Source organism: Microtus pennsylvanicus, chromosome 4 (genome assembly GCF_037038515.1).
Source record: "Microtus pennsylvanicus isolate mMicPen1 chromosome 4, mMicPen1.hap1, whole genome shotgun sequence".
Classification (NCBI taxonomy): Eukaryota; Metazoa; Chordata; class Mammalia; order Rodentia; family Cricetidae; genus Microtus; species Microtus pennsylvanicus.
Window position 1 is genome coordinate 8,824,351 of NC_134582.1, and position 22,116 is coordinate 8,846,466.

Consider the following 22,116-nt stretch of genomic DNA (forward strand, 5'->3'; position numbering starts at 1 on the left):
TTTGCACATACACACACAAACACACACAAACACACACACACACACACATGCAAGAGAAGGGTTTTGGAGATTTAAATTCTTCCAACAAGGTAAAGAGCAAATTGGCTTTTGAATGAAATGACATTAATATGCTCTTTCAAGTTAGCTCAGCTTACTTGCTTATTAAATATTGGTCATAAACCTCAACACAATTTGAAGAATAACTTTATCACATATCAGTAGCTCCATGGTGACTTGTGGAAGTGCTGAGTTTTGCCAGTTTCTCCTAGGACTTGGAGTGTTACCCAGGAATTTTCTGAAATTTCATACAGTTGAGTCTGAGAGAACTATATGGTGTGGAATGATTGCTGATGATTGCCTTCCTTCTGGAAGCTCCCTGTATCTCTTGATGCTTGCTGAGCACACCTGTGTACATTTTCCACGATGGTGGATTCGATATTCAGAGGATTTTACCCACCTCTTGACGGGCTCAAGAGAAGATTTTGTTGTTTTCCTTTCTGCTCCCTTCCTGTTGATCCCTTTTTCCTGGCCACTACACTTTTCCCCTCAAGGATAGCTAAGAATATAAGAGGACAGATGGTTGTCCCATGCTCCAGAGTCCTGGCCTTTCTTTTAACTGTGAGCAACCGTAAAATATGAAGTCCCTTCCCTCAGATATTGGCATTCAGCCCAGAATGACTGAGAGTTGTGAAGTCAGGGAACTAAGGGATTCAAAGGGGGATTATAACAGAGGGCGTGGACTGCTTCAAGCCCACCTGAATCTGGCACTGAGACATGGCTTGCTTGACTGTAATGGGGCATCATGAATATTCCCCCACAAATAAAAAGTGCCCGACCTCTGTGTCAGGGAATATCAGTGGTAGTTGCCCAAAACATGAAACCAGAAGAATGAGTCTCTACAAAGACTGAAGCTGACTTTGCTCTAGACTGACTTCTGGTTTAAGATCATGACTAGTGACACAGCTTTGTCATGTCACAGGATTCAAGTATTAACACCCTTTTAGGACAGACACACAATTCTGGGTCCCAAGACAGAGACCCACTCTATTCATTGTCTCATAGACTATGAAGGCTCTAAGGACTGAATGACTGTGGGATTAGGTGGGATAGAAACTTCTGTCTATAATTTCCCATAATTCAATAATAAGACATTTTCTTTCAGAGTCTTAACGTATAATCTCCTTTTGCTCCTTGCACAGGCTTGTATAGACATCATCTCAATGTTTAAGGATAGTGAGCCACCTGGGTGGGAAATAGTAATGATTCAAAACTTAACCATTGCTGTTTATATCAGATATGAATACATGACTTAGGGCAGATCTTGATGAATGAAACCAATTCCTTCATCCATGATCTATGCTACTTCTAGGCAACACAGATATCAAGTAGGAAAATGGGGAAATGGTTCATCACATTTGGCTTGGCAAGTTCAGTATAAAGGGTTCACGTTGGACTTTTAGCCTAATTTCTATTTACTTTTGTTGTGGTGGTGGTTTTTTTTTCTAGGTTGGTTGAAAACCACTGTCTTCAAGTGATCATTATAGTTGACAAATAGTGAATGTGTTTGACATTCTACTACCTTTTTAGTGGCTGTTACATTTCAGACAAAAATAGGAGAGACATTTGATTTAAGGTTTTATATCATTAAGTAATGGCAGAAAATGATAGGTGGGGATAGGGATGGATGTCATTGGTCCTTATTGGGTAGCATAGATTGGAACTGAAGTGAGATTTTCTTGAGACGATCCAGAAGGAGTCTTGAAGTTCATCATAGCCAGCTCTTCACATTTTCAAATAAAGTAACTTAGCAAAAGAAATAGTACTTGAGCCCAGGATTCAGTTTCCAGACCAATTTCATGAAGTGTTCTTTCTCTTAGCTCTTATCCAAAATGTGTCCTGAGGCACATATTAAGGGAAAAAATATCATATGAATTATTGGGAATGACCTTGGATGTCCTGATTCAGAGCCTTTTATCATTCCTTCACAGATCACGGGTAAGAAGAGGAGTCCTTTCAAGAAACATTATGATGGCAGTATAGAATGCATGAATGTGTGCTTCTGTTGATTTGAATCTAGTTGTAGAAACTTATGATGAAAACAGTGTTGGGCACTGTGTTCCCAGTTTGGCCATGGAGGATCTCTGAGTTTTCAAATGCCTCAGAAAGCAACTTGTGAGACTGGCAACTCGAGTCCCCTCACTCCATCATACTCCAGAATGACTCAGAAATTAATTCACTAATTAAGAATATATTAGGTTTTACTTGGTGGGATAGGCAAAATTTGTGTGTGTGTATGTGTGTGTGTGTGCATGCATGACTGTGTGTGTACGTATGTACGTATGTATTTTCTTATTGTCAAAAAGGACATTAGTATCAAGTAGTGGGTTTGACTCATTCAAACAACCAGCTAGTCAATTGATGACTCTAAGCAAGGTGTGTCCGACCCTATGTCAAGCACCCAGAAGAAAGGATGACATAATGACAGACTTACAGGGCCTTTGATCTTTACTTAGAAGGGCAAACAGACAGAAACACACTAAAATAATAGAAAATGGATAAGGGCATAAATGTCTATCTTTGGTTATTAATGAAGACCATGTGTTAGATACATGTGATGAGTAATGATTGAGCCATAAAGAGTTCAGAGAATACTCAGGTGTGCATCAGAACTGGGCTTCACTTGAGTCAAATCAGTTTAAAGCCAGCAAAAAAAAGAGGACCTTGGGAAGAATGAAGCACAGCCAACTGTTGCCCCTGCAACATGCCATGGGTCAAGCACATCCATCTCTCCATCTCTATCTGTCCTGATGAGGACCAGAGAGAGCTATTACGATGCTCATTCCTTCTCACCTTGCTAGCAAGTACCAATTATGATCTAAATGTAGCCCTGAAAAATCCCAAGACTGAGTCCCTTTCTACTTCTTTTCCTTTCCAAACCATCCTGCTGATGATAGACCTCAGAGTCCAGAAATCTGACTTTCCCTTCATGTTTGTTTTTGTATTCTGATTTCCACTTTCCTGGCTAGCTGAATTCCCAGGACTAAGTGTCGTGGCTCAGTGAGGAAAAGTTCCTTGAACTGCTTGATGCTACAAATGTCCCTTCTTACTGTCTACAAATATTTACTATGTTCTTCTCAAGCACTCTCATGACCTAAACACCATTTAAATAGCACTGCTGTCCAAGTCACTCTGGAATCTTGCATTGGACAGACCCTCACAGAACTGTGACTTGATCTTGTCTTGCTGGAAAATGCAGAATTAAGTCTTGAGAGACCACCTGACACTGCGTATTTCTGGGTACTCAGAATAATAAGGATAAATGAGACAAACTATATGATGATATCTATGTGTAATGCCTAGCTTTGTTATTCATTTCTGAAGCCTGAGGTAAGTCATTAGTTTCAAGTCCAAAATGGCACTGACAGTCTCCTCCTTTCCCAATTTCACATGGGTCTTGGAAAGCACAAAAGGGAATACTTCTGAAATATGTCCGAAATGTGTAGCCCACTCCAGGTCTGGGGACACAGACTTGGTATCTGAACAGGCCTGCTGTTTCATAGACCTCATTCTCTCATGGATACTTCACCTTGCCATATTGATTGACTTTCAGGAACTCAATGAGACAAAAAAACAGACAGACACAGAAGATACTTTTTGCTGGTCTCCCAGAGTATCACCCTGGTCATTTTCAATATACTCAGAGATGGCGAGCCTAGACCAGAATTGGGAAGACAGCTGTGTTGTCATCCCCTTCTCAGTGGGCTCAGCTTCCTTATTCCCAAAATGGAAAAGTAATTAGAATTCCTTTGCGACTTTGGCATGGGGGAGTTTTCTGTGCAGTTGCCACCTGGGGTGCAGTGAGTTGATGCAGGGGTTTGAGAGTATTAATGCCACTGCCCAGGAGAGTCCCTGATAACTGAATTTTACATGGAGGATTCTGCATTGAGGACTCCCTGAGGCCTCAATGTGCAGAAGGAAGTGTCAAAGCAAAGATAGCCTGGGTCACACCAACTGTGCGTGCAAGTAAGTCAACTTACGTCTCACCTAAACTCCAGTGTGTCCATATGGCCTTACATGGACTTGCTCCCCAGGGATGGCCCACACGGCCTGCCCTCTGTTTGTACTTTGGGAGGCTTAGCAAAGAAGATTAGAGTTGTGAGAATCAAAATCCTTCTTGCTGCTGCTGCGCCATCTCTACTTCTTCTCGATAAACAGTTGTCAGAGAATTTGATGAAATGAACACACGAGCAATCTGCTTCAAAACAGTAATCCCCATAGTCAGAGTTTACATTTGAGGCCAGCTTTATTTTTCTAGTTAGAGTTCTCAAGGACATGTACTTAGAAAGTAGGGGTCACTGGGATAGGGCCAGCACCTCAGCCTGATGAAGAGGGACGCAGGCTCAGCTGGAGTGACCTGGAACTCTGCTACCACTGGCTAGATCTTCTCTATGAAAAGCTGTCTAGCGGTGTCCCAGTTAACATGAATCCCTGCATGATAGGGTCACACCATTTGACTAGGAGATAGGGAACAGAAGATCTGCCCCACTTGACCACAAGGAAGCCATGGGGCTGCCAAAAAAGAAAGTGATTGCTTTGATGGTTACCCACCCTTTATCATTCTAGATGTAAATCAGGGGTGGTGAGGCTTGCTCTACAGTGTTAAGGAAAGGATTCAGGTGAGGGGCAGAATCTACAAGGTTTCAAGCTGTGAGTGCTTTTGATTCCAGACAAGTTGCTCAACTCTGCTCAATAGTTAGAATGGAAACACACACACACACACACAAACCCAAACAAAACAAAAAGGAAAAAATAACTGAATAATATAATAGAGCCTGAGAGCATTAGAATTTATGTTCTAGTTAGCAACTCTAAGCTGGATGGCTATCTTACCTGCACTACCACTGGGCTGGGCCCCAGTGAAAGCTGAGTGCAAGCCTCATTTCTAAGGGCAATTCCCTGCATGCCCATTTGTGAAAGACTGTTCTCCATAGCCAGAGCACATGCCATCCACTTCCTGGATTCCAATGACAATAGAGCAGGAGTGTAGCCAGCACGCTTCTTCCAGTAACACTTTCCGTATCTGCTACACAATGACGGCGCTGGTCCCAGCATCAGCCCACTGCTCCCTTAAGGCAGAACTATGGCCATCTCATTCTCGATGGTGACCCCAGCATCTAGACACCATGGTTTATGACATAATGCCCATAAAATTTATATTGAACAAAAATAAGACACTGAGGGAGTTAAGATTTTAGCCATAGCATTCTGAATCTTCAGCTACTCGTTATGTAGAGAATCAAGAGTCAATTTGATTTGGATATGTGATTAAATATGGCAGTATTAGAATGAATATCTTTGACCAGCCTTTCTAAATCAAATCTTTCCACCTTTTAACTTATCCCTATATATGATCTGATTATTTTCTTTATAATTAATATCAGTTGATTAATGTTAATCCACATGTATATATTTATACTACATGTATATACCATGTATTTGTATAGATAGGCATATTATTAATTAACATACACAGTGGGATAACTCATACTTAAATATATTTTCAGAATTTTGCTTTTGTTTCTTGTCTACTTTCTAGTCAATATAATGTAAGTTTCCTGATATAAGGGGTGTTGATTTGTTCACTATTTACATTAAAACATTTAGTGTTGATATAACAAAATAACCAAGGCTAGGTCATTTGTAATGAACAAAATGTGTGTCTCATCATCTGGTATTCTCAAGATCAAAATGCCAGAGGTTAAGGCTTTGTATTTCTGCTCCCACGGAGGCTTTTTTGCTTTAACACAATACCCCCAAACCCAGAGACAGCAGCAGAATCAGTGCAAACCCACTCCTAAAGCCTTTCCGATAATAGTGGTAATCCACGCATTCCTGTAGCATGGATTAGATTGTTTCTCCCAATGCATCAAGGTGGACATTGCATTTCTAACATGTTTACAGGGACAAAAATAGTCTGGCTACAGCACTGCTCAGCCCTGCATCAAAGAATGTGCTTCGGTGTTTGATAATTGGTCAACAGTGTTAGCTGAACGAGTGAGCAAGAGAATGGTTTAAAGGAAAGAGGACCTGAGTTGGATCTTGCAAACCAAATATAATTTAACCAAGACTTTCAGAATGAGAAACTGACCATTGAAATCAGCAAGATAAGACAGTAAGGGATGAGAACCTGGGCTAAGTGGTTTAGCAATAGTCTCTGTGTGTATGTATTAGTGCATAGGTTGCTGTCAGCCGTTAGTGGTTGCCCATTATGGTTTTGAGCCTCTGATAGTAGGAACCATGATGGCCCCTGTGGATTGTGATTAAACCCTCCAAGACAGCATTCACTAAACTTGAAGTCAAGGAAAGAGTGTTCTTCTCTGGTGCCCCAGAACTAACTTCTTAAGAATATTGTGATGGATATGAAACAGCTTCCCAGCATCAAGAGAGTCAGGATCATCCCCTTAGCTCTTTGCAAGTGGCTCAGACACCTAGCCACACACTCTCTGCTTTGTTCTCACATCAATTAGAGTCTTAGTGACATGATTGAGCAGCCTTTGGATATATACCCAAAAATGGTATTGCTGAGTCTTGTGGAAGGTTGTTTCCTAATTTTCTGAGAAATTGCTACACTGATATCCAAAGGGGCTGAACAAGTTTGCACTCCCACCAGCAATGCAAGAGTGTTCCCTTTACCCCACATCCTCTCCAGCATAAGTTGGCCATTCTTACAGGTGTAAGATGGGATCTCAGAGTTGTTTTGATTTGCATTTCTCTGATGACTAAGGATGTTCAGCATTTCCTTGAGTGTCTTTCAGCCATTTGAGATTTATTTGCTGAGAGTTCTGTTTAGATCTGAAGCAAATGCAGACTTCCATAAATGATTTGACCCCAAGCCCTAAGTGCAGTGCAAGAAAATCTCAGAATTCCACTTGCAGAATTGCAAAACCCGTGCTTTTTCTAATAGAACGTACTTGAACTGTGTCTCCGATTCTCACGGAGGTCCTAGTAAAGGAGATGTTTTCAGTTCTGTCAAATGTTACCAAGTGAGTCCCAGCCATTGTTGGAATGTAAAGTGTTGCTCTTGCAAATTATCTTTATACAGGGCTTGTGTAATTATCACCTCCCCCTCCTCCAACAAGGCAGTAGGGTAAGAATCTGAGCTTTGTGTGGCCTGGTTAAAACTCTCTTCTCTCCAGTTTTCTGGAGCAGCTGTTGAAAGGACAAAGCCTCCATTTTAAAGCCAGTGTTTTCCTTGCCTAGCAGAAATGAACCCCAGTGAATGAGCAGACAGGCAGCATTGGGAAACTCTCATCTCCAGGTGAAGTAGCTCTCTCTTCTTTCAAACTGAAGGGGCACAGCACACATGGCAAGGGAATCTAAGTACATGGCACATGTTTGAGCAAAGATGCTGTCGGTTATAAAATGTCAGGGAAGCGGACGTGTAACAACAGACACTTAGGGTGGCTGCTGTATCCTCCAAGAGATGAGAAGAGAGTTGGGGAAACTCTCCTAGAGATAGTTAGCTCAGAAGTTCCACATGCTTACCTTCAAACCATGGATTAGGTCAGCTTTCAGAAGAGTCTCTTGCCTAATCCCCATTGGTCAGATGGCATGTTGATTAGTCCATAGCAAAGAATAGTGGTGTCAGGATAGCACATATTCTTAGGGTCGCTTGAGATCGTGGGTTTATATGTAAAGAAATAGCAAGAAAGAAGTACGTGTCCAGAGATCTGACTGTGACACTCTAGGTATCAAGCTGTTTGTGTAGCATTGACTACTTTTCTCCTGAGTACATAACTGAGTGCTTGCGAGACAGAGGGCATTATTTCTGTCTACAAAACTAGTGTCCGAGAGTTTAGTGTCAGGATCCCCCTGAGATTTGTATTGCACTCTACTTCCCGGGGAGAGCTCCTGATGCTGTTGATTATTGTTGTTGTTGGTGGTGGTGGTGGTGTGTGTGTGTGTGTGTGACATTAACACACAAGCACATGGCCATTCACTTGGACTAAAATGTCCTGATCTTGCTCTTTAAAGTAATGATCGCCAGTGCTCAGAGGATGTTTTCGTGGGCCAGCTGAGAAGTTAGGGTCACTGTATACAATATATACAACAGCAGAACTGAATAACACCAACTGGTTGACACAGCCTTGACCGTGGTAAACTCATCGTTCGATACTGAATGACCATCTTAATACATTTTGATCTGTGGACATATTTGCATCTTTCATCTTGAATAGCCACAACTTAGAAAATGTGTTGTTATCACAGATAAAATATCCGCTCAGTTATTAGTGTGTTCTCCATGGCATCCTAATGCCTGGAAGAGGCCATGCAATCTAAAAGATACAAGACCTGTACTCATAAAGAAATTAGGATGGAGTGGTGGCAGTTTGAGGGTTAAAGAAATGGGATATATCTGTAGAAGTTTCATGGCTACCAGAGAGATCTACTCTGCACTCCGATTTTTACTTCTTTTGCCAAGTTTTATGCTTTTCAGGAAATCCCTGAAGCCTGTTCTTTATTTGGTTTCAGACAGACACAACAGGAAAACATCTGGATTGCCCGGCTATATATGTGAGACCCTTGGGACTTTAGCTTGCTTTCAGGTTGTACCAGAGGGCAACTGGCAGTTAGTTCATCAATGATGCCAGGATGCGGGCTATGCACCTCTGTGCATCTGGTTCCCCAGGCTCCTGTCACTCCGTCCTTCCCATTGATAAACGGGCTGTGGGACGCTTGAGTCAAATGTCACCGACGGCCTAGGGCTTTTGTGTAGAGCTGGCTCAGAGAAGCCCAGCTGAAAAAGGTAATGGCTAGCGAGGGAAACAACCGCATCTGTATTTAGGGTTTTTAATTCCGACGCTCCTCCCCTCTCATCCATCCTGAGGTGAGAATGACTGAGTTCTAGAATTTACAGTGCGGGAGCTGAGATGAGCACGGACGTCCCTGATTGTCCCAGCGCTTTTGTTTGTGGGGAAACTGAGACCTAGAGGAACAATGCTTACACTGGATACACGAGAACCCCAATACTCACCCTAATGCTTTCACTTAGCATCCACTGTGTTTTAAGCTGCTCTTGTGTCCCAGGAGCATAATTCCAGCTTAACAGGACATAGCTTCATTCACAAGAAACTTGGAAATACACCACAGCCCCTAGGGATGTCTCAGTGCCAGTTCTGATTATTTAGGGAGAAGCCAACTCCCAAAATGCATCAATCACCCACCACGGAGAGAACAAATTCATGTGGGCATCTACTTCGTCAAAACCTCTCGTGAGACATCAGAAATGTTCCCAGGTGATTAAGGAGAGCACAGTGAGCTCGCAGATGACATGGCCTGGAGATCTGGACAGCACTTCAGAGCAGGCATGCCCATCGTGGGAAACCCCACACGGCGTGCCAAGTTCACTCCTCTTCCCTCATCAGCTTGTGTAAAGTTTCTTGGCTTTTTAAAAAAAATTCCACCAGACTAGCTAAACTTTCCAGAATGTCTGTTTAATGCCTGGGACAGTGGCTACAATCCCACTAAGCCTTCATCTTTTTAAGTACAGAGAGCAAGCTGTCGAGTACCCAGGAGGCATTATATAAAACAGAGAGACAAGTTTTAGCTCCAGCACCAGAACCCTACTCCCCCAACCCGCTAAATTCACATGTAATAAAATACTCAGGAATCACTTTCATTTCTCAATATAAATACAGGGTTGCAAGGGCAGGAAATGGGGACTGGGGGAGAAAGGGCAGGCTGTGGCCTGCTCAGAATGTGGCAGCATTCAGTCTCCACCAGCCACCTCACCTCTGAAAAAAAATAAGGTTGAGTAGGCAGGCTGCTTTTATGATGGGAGAAATGCCTGTTTTTATAGCACACTAAATAAAACCTGCTTTTGGAGCTAGAAGTTTATTGCCAGAGTGGGGAGGGATGTTGTTTTCGTTTTCTCTTCTTTACCTTTCTGTTCCTGTTCCCGCATCAGCTGAAACCAGGAAAGTGGGGTGGTAAGGTTCCATAAGTCCAAGAAAGTCTATAGAAATAATAGAATCTATAGATGATGCCAGAACATTCTCTAATTTATATCTATATCCCATGATGGTTTTACGGGAACTATATTCAGTGTTTTCAGCTTCCCCAAGTCATTAGAAGAGTTTTCAGTGAAGCAATAACAAAGAGCAGTAACCTGCATTTATATAGTATTTTATGGTTTCCAAAATGCTTTCACATCCTTCCCGCCTCCAGAGCAGCTTGGAGAAGCAGGCATGCGCAGGTTGATCAGTGTGATGGAAAGAGAGGTTACATAAAACCTACTCAAGGTCATATCACCTTAGGTAAGACCTAAATGAAAAGTTAGAGACACATTAACCAAACAAGGGGTAAGCTAAATTAAGAGCTTTGCCTTGGAAGTAGAGACCTGCCGGGGGGGGGGGGGGGGGAGGCGGACTGGGTAACACTGAGAAGTGTCCTGAATACAGAGTTGGGAGGAGGTTTACCTGCAGGTAGTATGCTAGGCCTTTGACATCAGTATTATTCTTTGTGTAAAATCCACAAAGACTGTGAGAAAAAGCCCTTAAATTTTTCTTATATATTTTTTTTTCTCAATTATCAGTGCCTCGTCCTCAGGAAGTGCTGAGACGTGGTGTTTCTGGATCTGGCATGACATGTCCTTGTGGCACCACAGAGTGGTCTCTCAAAGGCTCTCCTGGCTCCCTAGTGGCCTGTCTCTGATGGGTGCCAGGAATTTCTGAAAGTCAACCCCTGGAAGCCTTCATGGGAAACCCCAGGGTGCTTGTTACCTGAGTTACTATTGGAGAGGCAGACCGATTGGGATGAGTTGGTGCTGTTCGGATCACCAGAATCAAAGTGATTTGCAAGATTTCATGGTTTTCCATGTGGCCTCTGTAGAACAGCTTCATTCCCATCCACCTACTGGATTCAGATCTGTCATGTGAGGGTCTCATTTCCTTCAGTCCACATCCCAGCTTCTAGACACCAGTCCCTGATTGCCTGCTCCCCATAGACGGGCGAGTCATTCACCTCCTCTGGTGATGACACTCTTTCCACCTCCTCTTTTATGGGGTTGCATGAGCTCTGAGGAGAGGGATTTGTTGGAGACATTCCATTTAGAGCCAAGTGTTCCAGTTTCCCTCACTCTCTGCATATTGTCCAACTGTGGGTCTCTGTATGTAGCTTTCATACCACAGGAGAAAGCTTGGTGGCTGAGTGAGGCCCTGATCTATGAGGATAGCAGAATATCATTTGTAGTCATTTTACTCTTTCTTTGTTTCTTTTTTATTCCTTTTTTCCTTCTCCCACCCCTTTCTCTCCCTCCCTCTCTCCCTCTTTCTTTTTTTTTTCTTTCAGACCAGTAGTATTTGGTTTTTCTCTGGGTGTATGAGCTATCTAGTCTCTGGTTCTTGATCACCCAAACAGTACTGGGTATGGGCTCCATTTTGTGGAGTGGGTCTAAGTCAAATTGGACATTGGTAACCCTCTACCTGTGAGTCTTACAATCTTTTCATTCTTCCACCAATCATCTGTGTGTGCGTGCGTGTGTCTGTCTGTCTTGTCTGTATGTGTGTGTGTGTATGTGTGTGTGTGTGTGTGTGTTTGATATAGAGGTGCCATTTAGGCTGAGCACTCCACACTTACCCTCTGCAATTTGACCAGCTATGACTTTAATCATTAATCGCCATCCACTGCCCAGAGAAAAGCCTTTGTTGAGGTCTGAGACCTACACTAATCTCTGGGTATGGGGATATGAACTTAGAGGGAAATCTGGTACTATGTCTGTAGAGCAGAATAATCATAGTAAGTTTACCCCTGGGGCTTATGATCTTTCTATCAATGGTCTCTGGCCAGATTTACAGTACCAGCCATGTGTGTCTTCCTGAGAAGACTTATATCCAATCAGAAAGTGGTCAGTTACCCTCGGCATTTGTATGACTGTTATACCCATGGGCATACCTTGCCAGGTTAGTTTTTACTGTTGCTCACATGATTTGTAGATGGATAAAACTTGATGGCTCTTCCCCCTCAGACGCCTATAGAGCACTTCCTCATACCGTGTAAGCTACCAGAGGGAGGAAGCTTCTTGGGCAGCACCAGTTTGATTTCTCTATGTCCTGTTATCAATACTGTGTAGTTTCTCCAGCAGGAGGGGGTTACCATCAAGTTCTGGCACAAAACCAAGAGTTATGGCAATATCCTGTTATTTGGTATGGGTTGTCTCTGGGACGCCTCTGACCAGCAACTCGAGGGGTACACCATACCTGGCCCTAGCTTTTTATTTGGCAGTCTGTGACTTCTGGGAGAATCTGCATGGGATAGTTCCAATAGAAATATTTACTATGAATATTGTTGGGAAGTGTCTAAACTACTAGGCTTGTGGGTGCCCTTTTCAAACATCTTCACTATTAGCCATCCCTTCCCCCAGCCCCTCCTCTGCCAAGACACACTATTTAGGTCACATAATTAAAAACCCAATTGCATTTATCTAACAATAGAATAAAACATATCCAGATCCATGGAGTCTGAAAATTGCTAAAAACAGAGCAGGAGATTGAACTCACGCCACAATGTATTTTTTTCTTGGTTTGCTGAGATATCATGCTTACCCCCAGCCACCCTGGGTTTCGGATTACTTGTTGCCCCTATTTATCGTGACGTTTCATGAAAGAAAAAGTAAAGAGCATTCGGCTCAAGAGACCTGGGGCTGCAGAGATGGCTAGGAGGTTAAGAGCACTTGCTGCTCTTGCAGAGGACCCATGTTTGCTTCCCAGTACCCACGTGGTGCTTGACAACCAGCTATAACTCCAGTTCAGAGAATCAGACACTCTCTTCTGACTTCTCTGAGCACCAGGCAGGCACACAGTACACATACAAACAGACAAAACACTCATACGTGCACAGTAGAATAGGTAAGCCTCTTGTAAAGAGAAAAGGAAGCACTAGCAAATGGATAGAACTGCATTCTTCGTGCCGGTGTGAGCTCCCTCCTGTCTCATGCTGCCAGGTCATCTCCAGTGAGGCTGGAGGAAGATCATTAGTTCTGAACAGTAAGTAGTTTAAGGGTGGGAGCTGTATGATAATGTCCGCTGTGAGGAAGATGCTGGGACACTCACTAGCTTCCGGTCCTACAACTCCCCCACGACCAAAGACACTGCTGCAAATTTCTGTGTGAGAGATCAAGAGGTTAATTCAGTTTATAGTATCTCTCTCTCTCTCTCTCTCTCTCTCTCTCTCTCTCTCTCTCTCACACACACACACACACACACACACACACACACACACACACACACACACCGCCCCCACTGTATGTGGCAGCCTCTCTGTTATTCCATGACTTTCAGAAGTGTGAACTCTAATCAACTGCTTGAGGAAAGAATAGCTTATCACTAGTAGTGGTCCTTTGGTAGAAATACAGACTCTTAGCCCCACCCTAGACTAGCAGAATCCGAATCCAAGTTTTAAGAAAGTCCTGAAGTGAATCCCAGAATTCCAAGCAGTTGGTGTTGAGGAGCACTGGCTTATAGTCCTCCCTCTCCTCTGCTCTGTGGTCCCTCCCATAACTGAGGTAGAACAAAGAAGATAGTGAACAGACCTTAAAGTATAATTGGTCGTTTGGGGTCCCATGCATTTTAAATATTTTAAACTGTTGTCAGCAAAGTACCAATTTGTACTGGCAGGGAAAAGGAACCAGGGCTACTTGGGATAGCTATAGTGGGGGGAGGGGCAAGAGGGGGTCATACTGTGCTAGGGAGCCACAGTCCAGGGTTCCCTCAATCTTTCTATTGCCATCTCAACTGCCCTGCTTCATGCCCTGTTGGCATCTCTCCTCTGTAGAGGGCAACAAAGAGTGGCTCCCGTCCCTCCTGAGACTGTCCCGATAGATGTCTGATGTGACTGTCCCTCAAGTCTCACGCTGATGTTATTAATTTTTAAAACAAACTTCCTGATTGAGGTTCTGGCTGCCTCTAAATTGTCTCTACAATGAGACTGTGTACTAATTAACCCATAGAAACAATCAATGATGTACCTTTTTCAAGTTTCGCAGTGATTAGAATATGAAAATGAAGAGCACAATGGTGCAGATGTTTTAAAATCACAGCAGACAGCAATTAGTGACAGGGGAACCAGCTGCTTATCTCTCCAGATAAAGCCTCTTAATAGGGAATTACACTGGAGGCGCCATTACCCAGATGGATCACACATGATTTACGGGGGAGGTGGGGCAGCGCTCACTTTGATTTGCGAGCCAGGTTCTTGTCAAGCTACAGGCTTACCTTCGGAAAGGTGAACTGGTGGCTGCGGTAGAGGTAGCCTCTACCTTGCCACCTATTAGCCTGAGTCAGAGCCCATGCACAGGGACCAAACAGCCTGCAGAAACCACAGCACCTGCCTCCTAGAGTCAGGGCCTATTGTTTAGGGATGAATTCATTCAGCTGCCCCTGTGTGTTGGGAAGAAAGAGGGCCAGGGGAGGGAGATAAGGATGAGTTTCAGGCTAGGGTTAGAAACCTCTGGAAAGAAAGGTCTGCTTCCCTGCTAAGAGACTGTGTGTGTGTGTGTGTGTGTGTGTGTGTGTGTGTGTGTGTGAGAGAGAGAGAGAGAGAGAGAGAGAGAGAGAGAGAGAGAGAGAGAGAGAGAGAGGTGTGAAGTGGAGGTGGAGATATCCACCCTATTTGTCAAATATATCTTTGCTTGTTTCCTTTTATTTGTGAATTTAGTTTGTTTTCATGTTAATGGGCCTCTGAGCTATTCTGAGCACTAAGAACTCTGAATAACCTGCTACGGCGTTTTATAAAAGTCTATTTATAGATACTTGTTTTGGTCTCTCAGGTAAATAATTGGAATGGAATTGTTGGATCATGCGGTATATTTAGCCTTGACAGAAATTGCCAGAACATTTTCCCAATGTTTTCACCCTTTTGACACTCTTCCCTAGAGCAATGGATGAGAGTGTCAAGGGTTTCACATCCTTGCCTACACTTGCTGTTTGTCCTTTGTATCTTAGCTATCCCAGGAAGCAAGCGGGCGTCTTCTTATGGTTTGGTTATTCCCCGACAGCAAATAATGTTGCGAACATAAGTATGAATTCACTGGCCATTCCTCCTCATTTCATTGCCCAAAATATTTCAGTGGAAATATTTTACACTTACTGGGCAAAGCAGGATTGCTTGATATGCTCATCAGATCTTATGCACCGTCTTTCGCTTTGCATTGATGGGAGTCAGGCATCCTTGGTTTTGTTGCTGTTTTTCTCCACTTTGCTACAAATTGCCTATCTGATTTATACGGCTGCTTTTAAAATTTTCTCCACACCTTTAGTTTGCACCAGTTTCTTTACACTATGTCTAGATATGGTTTCTGTTTGTGTTTATTTTGCCTTCTGACTGACGTGAATTGCATGCACTTTCCCTCCTCTGTCCTCCTTCTGATATTCTAAAGCTGTTAGATCTCTTTATGTTCCGCGTGCTGCTGAAGTGCTGGAGTGAAGCACTGCTATTATTCTCTCCCCAGCTCGCGACTTAGATGCTTTCTCCTGTGCTCTTTTCATGCTCACTGAGCATCCGCAGTGCGCTGGAAGCTGGGAGGCCCCTACTTGATGCTTCCATTGTAGCTTTATTCAGGTGCAGAGTTGACACCTGCCTGTTTCCCTGTTCTTGTGATTGCTATGCTGAGGCTTCCCATCTGGTTATCAGCGACCATGCAGCCATTCCTTTAAAGAGTCGAACAGTTTTGGAATGGTGATTTTAGGCTACTTTTCTTTTCCCAATGGTGGGACATTTTTGCCTACCTCCTTGCTTATTCAATAGTGTATTGTATGCATGTGTGTGTGTGTGTGTGTGTGTGTGTGTGTGTGTGTGTGTGTGCGCAAGTCCAGGTATCAGGCTCTCTCATTTTCTGCCATATTCCTTTGAAAGAGTATCAGTCAGGGAGCCCAGAGCTCGTCTGGGAGCCAGTGAACCAGCAGTCTTCTTGCCTTTACCTGGCTCATTCATGGAGCTAAGGGTGAGCATGGTCACACCCACTGTGTTATGGGCGTGCTGGAGATGTGAACCCGGTTCCCACGGTTGTGATTGCAGGTCCTCTTGCCCACTGAACTCCCACCCAGGCCCCCATTACTAACTCTCCTATTGTGTCCTAGATATTGTATGCATCCTGTATGATGCAGAGTCTACATGTTGTTTTTCTCTAAAGAGTTTCAGCCTTTGTTCTTGTAGGCAGTTAAATCAGGATCCTGTTTATAATCCTTCTTAAAATTTCCCAAGGAGAAACTGAGTTAGTGTAGTTGCAAAGAGTGTCACTTTGAAGATGGAAATAGGAAATACGGACGTTTCATTAAAGCCTCCCCACAAGCTGAGAACAAGTTCAACATCGCCCTGCTTTGTGTGACCTCAGAACGTCATAGTCAACTTCAACTGAGCATTGCATTTGGGTTCTTTTTCTCGCGTGTGTATTAACATTTGTCTAGAGACCTAACAGGAATCCTAGTAAGGTTTCTAGAATTCCTATCTACATAGTTCCCTCTGTGTGCCTAGCCCCTCAAACTTCTGGTTCCTCTTGAGTCTTAAAGTCTAACCTTTGTTTTATTTGCCTATTGAATTCCAGCCCTGGTCTCCACCTTCCTCTCTCCACCAGAAAAAGTTCTCCTGCACAGAAAGCTGGGCACAGCTGGAGGCCCGTGTGGATTCCCTCCACCCCCACTCACAGCCCATGTTGTCTGCTACAACTGCAGGAGATGAGTTGGGTCAGTTCAGTCTTACACTTGTCCTCATGGAAATATTGTAGCCAGCACTTGTTATTTCATCAGAGCCAAAATCAAGTGAGTGGTGATTTTCAATAATGCAAAAAGATAATGTACGCAGAGGAGCTTACGGTCAGAGCCTGTGCCTTTGTGTGAGCTCTTTCCACCTCCAGGGATAGGGACGCGTTAATATATCGTTCAGGGCACCCAAATCACCAAGGACTGCTCTGATGGGAATCATACCCTGTTGACTTCTTAGGATAGCCCACAGACACTAGGGTGACAGGTCCAATTTATATACTTAAGAGAGCATTGAAAAGAAACTATTGCCTGCGTAATAACAATACCAGTTGACATGCCAATGCAGACAGGGGAAATCCCACAAGCTACAACCTCTAGGCAAAGACGGAAATTAATAACTGCTGATAGAGAGGAAATCAGTCCTCAAGGGACAAGCCCCTAACCGGATAGCCCTCACACACGTGTATATGAACAACACTTAGTGGACTCTGCAGGTTGTGTGTGTGTGTGTGTGTGTGTGTGTGCATGTGTGTGTGTGTGCATGTGTGTGTGTGTGTGCATGTGTGTGTGTGTGTGTGTGTGCATGTGTGTGTGTGTCTTGCCAGATCCGCTGGCTACAGTTCAAAAATGTTTTGGGGAAATTCAAGGACTTTGTGAAACATGTTTGGAAACCACTGGAATCAGATTCTCCTGGCAATACTAGCATCTCCCTGGTGCCTAAGCCAGGTACTGTCTTTGCTATAATCCAGGGTTCTGAACTCTGTCTGCTCATTGGGGTTGCCTGAAAGCTTTGAAGGAAGTGCTAGTAATTCGGGTTCACCACCAGAATGTTGGCATAATTGCCCCAGGTAGATGCCAGGTATGTTGTTTTTCACAATGTTTCCTGTGTGATTTTAGCATACAGCTAACGTAGGACACTTTTAATCTAAGCAGACAGTTTGTGGTTCCTTGTCTCCTCACTCGGCTCTTCCTCAAATTTAAGCACTTGCTTCTAGCCCCAGAAATGAAAAGTCAGGGCTCCTGAGAGCTCTAATGATTAGCCTGGATAAGAATCCCAGGATGGGAGGTCATGCACACCTGCATGCTCTCCGTTCTGGGACGGTAATACTTTCTTCCTCCTAGAAAGCTCACCCCCCGCACACACTCCTCCCTAAATCAGAAACACTGTTGGGGTTTCTTGCCATGGAAGTCGCTGAGTTTGTGGAGAAAAACAGGAATGTTCGATGTTGCCAAATTGCATATCCTAACAGGCCTATGATGGTTTGTTATGCATACTTACCCCTAGAAAGTTCTGTGAATGTCATAGAAACCACAGGCGAGCCTGTGTTAAAACGTGTGATCAGTGGGGTTTAAATTTGTGCATCAACATTATCTGGAGATGCTGTTAGAGGACCCCTTCCTTTCTCCCACCTGCAGAGACGGTGAGTTAGTGGGTCTGCAATGGGCCAAGCAGTCTGGATTCATAACTGTTGCCTTAAGTGCTTCTGAGACAGTGACCCAACCACACATCTGGAGAAGCACCAAGTGTCAAGCTCAGAGATCAAGATTCTCCAGTGGCTTCCTATCTCCCTGTGCTGTAAATCAGCACATCTCAGAGACAGTAAATTCATCGGAAACAGCAAGGAGAAAGACTACCCAAAGAGGAGTCTGTCTCTATGAATGCTGTTTTAATTTTTTTTGATCCACCATATTTTTCTTTGGGTAAAAAAAAAGAAAAGGAAAAGATTAGCTTTAGATAATTGTGAGATAAGGCTTAGGCACTCATTTTCTTTCCACTTTTAAAGAATTTTAAAGTAATTGACTTAAAAAAAGAAATAAACTTTTTAAAAAAGGAAAGTTGGCCTGTACAGACTTTAAATATGTATAATTTATATAAAAGATTGGGGGAGGGAACAGTCATTTTTCTTCCTTTTGGCAGTGCGCTTTGTCAACCTCTGTATGGGTGGAGTAAGGGCTCAGTTCTCAGTGCAGGAGATATTAGGGCTTTTGTGTATATGTCATGTTATGACTGACAGAGGAGGTATCGGTACTCCGCGGATGCGCTCCATATAACCATCAGAACAGTAGGAGGCCTTCTCAGACACTTTATCAAGTGCCCTTTCTTGGTACACCCTGCTTCTCTGCTCCTTGTCCACAGCCCCAGGAAGTGAGGGGTTTTAGTATCATCCCCACTACTCCAGATCCCTTACCATCCCTTTGTCCATCCTCGTCTTTGAAGGTTGAACCTACCTTGAAAGAAACTACCTGTGAAATGGTCTGAAAAGTGGGCTAGGCTGTGGTCCAGTGGAACACTGTGCATGACCTTTAGCAGGTCCCTGCCTACAAGATTCCAGGCCCAGGCGTTTCTGCCACACTGGAGCCCCTATCTTTTTAGGTGCAGACCCTCCCCCATAGTAGAGCAAACTGGAAGCAAGCAACAACATTTAAGAAAGAACTAGCAATACAAATCTCCTTAATGGGGATGGGGGTTTATCTTGCCAGAAACTTAGGCCATAAGTTGAGAGGAAGGGTGTTTTATTTTTGTTTGGGCATCACCGAATGTATCTCAGCCCTCCAGTTTCACTGTGAACCATCATGAAAGAAAAGATGAATGATGTATTGTGGAGCTATATATTTTGCCATTATAATAGGAACCTCAGCTAATAGTTAATTTATATTTTATTTTGTACTTATTTTTATTTGAGCGTGTGAATCGCTGTATGTCACCAGTGCCTATGAAGGGCAGAAAGAGGTGTCAGCTTCCCTGCAGCTAGAGTTACAGGCAGTTTGTGAGCCACCTTACCCAGCAAGCATGCTTAGCCATTGAGCTATCCTTCCGTTCCCTCTTCTCTTTCTTTTTTAGTTCAAAATACACTCGTAAACAATTTTGTTTACTTGGCTTTGCAGTATGCCCTGGGAAGTATATGATACATGAAAAGATGGGAGATTTGTGTGTTTGCTTATTTGTCTGTCTGTTTGCTTGCTTGCTTGCTTTTACCCCAAAATCTTTACTGCCTTTGAGAAAGAGACAGGAGTGCATATGGATTAAATACCACAGGGCATTGTAAGGACTGTGCGGATGTGTTTTATGGAAGGCAGCGGAACATGCAGAAGAGAGAGTGAAGGAAATTGGGTGTAATTGTGTTTGAGGTGGTAGCCGTGTTTGCAAGCAATATGCTGCAGCGCCTCGCACATTAATCTCTTCATTGACAAAATGAAATATCCATAATAAAATGCACATTCTTCCATTCATTCAGTAAATGTTTATTGAGGGCCTGCTGTGTGCGGAGGCATTGTGATCGGCACCTTGTTGATATGTAATAAGCTAGAAAGGGAAGTGGGCATGTAATTCAATTATCATACAAATCAAACATACAAAAATTAGCGACAGCTAGTGCAGCAAAGGTGACGTGCGTGTTACAAAAAGCTCGAAGCCGGGGTATTTCTCCAAGGGTGAGAGACGTTGTTGAGACCGTGCTGCAAGAAGAAAGTGTTCATTGTGGACTCTGCTTGGGCTAAGGATCTGATGTGAGAGCCTAGAACACTTGGCGAGGGTCACAGACCAAGTTTCCAGCCCTCAACTTCATCACAAAACCCATTCATGTGTGGACTCTAATTCCAGAGCTGGAGGCATGGGCGAGCTAGTAGTCTGGAGAAGACAGGCTCCCCCCAATCCTGTGTGCGCAGATTGAAAACACTATTATTCATACCTTACTTTATTTTACTCTCAGAAAGGCCACAGGATGTGTTACCCAGCATCCTTAAAGAGTAGAAAACATAGTATCCCTGGTCCACCCTTCAGCCTGGGGTATAGTGACAGGCCACAACAAAAATGGTGAAGTATGAAACCCCTGATTCATAGGAGATGAGTGATAGTTAATATTCTATCCCCATCTTAAATTTGTGTATTTTATAGAAACTGGGGTATATCTTATGTCCATAGCAATAATCCCAAGTAGACAGTATCCAGGGACAGTTAACTCTGTATACATCGATGATGCTGCTGCCAATACTGCAAACTGTAAGATAGCAAAAGCATACTTTTTTCCTGGTTGTGTATCGGCTTGACATGGGGAGACGATCACACTTGGAAAACTAGACAGCGTGGCCACATAAAGATAAAAAGGAGTTCACGAAGTCGCAGTGGCAAGGTATTCCTCCGGAGATCCCTGGGGTTAGTGGAGGCAAGAGCCACTGAGTTAGGGCACTGACTTTTACCTACAAACTCCGGCCACCTGTGCCTTGTCTTAAGGGCATCATCAGGAATGGTTTCAACGGAAACGTTCAGATCTGTAGTATCGATGACAATAGGATAAAACAATAGAAAGTATATAGGTAAGTGCATGGGTGATCAATTGATAAACAATAGATAAGAAAGGAGGCTGATATATAGATATTAGACTGATAGACACTGCAGGATAAAACTGCCAAATTTTCTACGTCAGTCACCGTACTTTTCTTAGAGTGAATGAGTCAAGACGTTTGCTTCAATCTACTGATCTTCTCCCTTCTGTAATAAATCGGAAACTGATCTGTCCTGTAGGTTTACCATTTGTGTAGGGGAAATACAATTGCCAGGCTACAGGAAAGGTGGTTTGGAAGGATCACAGTGTGTTCCTGGAGACTTTCCTTAAAGACTGTTTAATAGCAGCTCACAGCTCCTACCACATGCTAGCCCTCAAACCCAGGGGCATGCCCATTCACAAAGATGGGGATCCTTCCTGCGTGTTTCTCCTCTCGTGTGTCTTCCGCATGCTCTGGACATGGGCTGCTTTCACTTGCTGAACTCAGTGGAGCTTGCATTCAAAGATACCGAGCCCTGCGCTGTGCAGTTCACACTAAAGCAAGCAGGGAAGCAGGAGAGAGGAACGCTATACATCTGACGGAAAGCAGGGACAAGTAAGAGACAGCCTGAATTAGGCAAAGGAGCACACGGGGGAGAGGTCGGGCTCTTGCCGACTCTGCTGGATTCTCCAGTCCCTAAGTGTCCTCCTTATAAGATTCTAGCCCAGAAGCCTTGGGTGGACTCCATCCACTTTCCATATAGTTCTCAGACTTTTTGAAACCAAGTTCTTTTTTTTTTTTTATAAATATTTATTTATTATGTATACAATATTCTTTCTGTGTGTATGTCTGAAGGCCAGAAGAGAGCACCAGACCCTATTACAGATGGTTGTGAGCCACCATGTGGTTGCTGGGAATTGAACTCAGGACCTTTGGAAGAGCAGGCAATGCTCTTAACCGCTGAGCCATCTCTCCAGAAACCAAGTTCTTTAGAGGGGAAAGACAGTCCCAAAAGCATCCTTGTTAATGTCCAAATCCAGTGTCTTATATCTTTAGTATCATAATTGAGAAAAACTTCTCTCTCTCTCTGTCTCTCTCT

The 22,116-nt window shown here is 43.6% G+C and overlaps 1 protein-coding gene across 1 annotated transcript in view; it reads left to right on the top strand.

Annotated features, from left to right (window-relative positions):
- Positions 1 to 22,116, top strand: part of Setbp1 (SET binding protein 1) — a 336,450-nt gene that overhangs the window by 204,614 nt on the left and 109,720 nt on the right. The window lies entirely within an intron of this gene.